Source organism: Octopus bimaculoides, chromosome 3 (genome assembly GCF_001194135.2).
Source record: "Octopus bimaculoides isolate UCB-OBI-ISO-001 chromosome 3, ASM119413v2, whole genome shotgun sequence".
Taxonomy (NCBI): domain Eukaryota; kingdom Metazoa; phylum Mollusca; class Cephalopoda; order Octopoda; family Octopodidae; genus Octopus; species Octopus bimaculoides.
In genome coordinates this window covers 21,513,846-21,515,349 of record NC_068983.1, presented here as the reverse complement: position 1 = coordinate 21,515,349, position 1,504 = coordinate 21,513,846, and positions in this window count along the sequence as shown.

Sequence of the window (1,504 nt, the reverse complement as noted above, 5' to 3'; positions counted from 1 at the left end):
TATATATATATATATATATATATATATATATATAACCTTCGTTATACACCACCATCACTGAGTGTTTTGTCCAATAATAATAATAATAATAATAATAATAATAATAATAATAATAACAGTGATCATAAAAGCATCACAGCAAACCACAGCACATACCCAAGGCACATAGAGCTGCGCCCGGTAGTGAAGTGAAAGCACGCTATGAAAATAAAACTACTGAATAATAATAATAATAATAATAACAATAATAATAATAATAACAACAACAACAACAACAGCAACAGCAACAATAACAACATTACCAACAAGAATATCTATTCACTGAGATGGAATTTGTGGCAGTATGATTAGATCGATTCAGTTGAAGTGCAAACTGAGCAGTCGTTGGGGTACGTAGTTAGAGTAGAAAGAAATTACTAAAGGTTGTCAATCTGGCAGGAATGGTCAATGCAAAATGTTTGGTGGTTGGAAGAAAGAAGAAGGGGTGGAAACCGTTTAGATGACAGCAAGAGGAGAAAAAAGATAATGGAGAGATGATTGGTCCTGAGAAGGAGAAAAAGGGTTGTTGAATTAAGAGAATTAGTACAATGAAGAAACTACATGTCAGTGAACTTGTGTTTGTCGTCTGCTGATGAGTGCATCTTTGACGAATAGCATTTGCTATAGCAGCAGTAGCGGTTTAGGTACAGAAATAGGATCCAAATTTGTGTGTTCCTATTTGATGAAATTTATGGCGGTTAGCAACAATTGATGAAGGCTGAAGTAGTTTTGATCGTGACGGACTCTTAACGTTTACAAGGAAATTTTGGCAATAGTTGACACGAGAAGTCCTGAAGGTTCGCCAACATTTTAAAGGAATTTATCGCATCTCTGGAAGTTTCAGCTGTGTCTTGATCATGCTTAAGTAGGGGTTAGCTGAAGCTTTCCGCGATATATGTAGCAGTTGTGAATACATAGTGTTGAAAGAGAATAGAACGTTACCATATGAATCTGACCCAAATATAAAAGAGAAGAATTATTCCAAAATTGTATGATATTTTCATATCACTACAGATCTCACCTTCACCACCACAAAACATCATCTACTACATTAAATGTCAACGCTATGGTTTATTGTTTATTAAAGAAACAGGTTGGAGATTTGAGAAACCGTTTAGAGAGTATTCATTCAGTGAAATTACAACGTTTCACTTAAAACTGTCGCCAGTCACTTCAGTTCTTTCTGTCACTCGGAGTCTTGTGAAAGATTATGGATACTCACTTCACTCTTGACTAAAATATATGACACTTCCCCAAAAGAAGTAAAAGAAAATCATTACAGGAGTGGGTGTGTGGTAAGTAGTTTGCTTACCAGCCACGTGGTCCCAGGTTCAGTTTCACTGCGTGGCACCTTGGGCAAGTGTCTTCTACTATAGCCTCGGGCCTACCCAAGCTTTGTGAATGGATTTGGTAGACGGAAGCTGGAAGAAGCACGTTGCATATGTATATATATATATATATATAT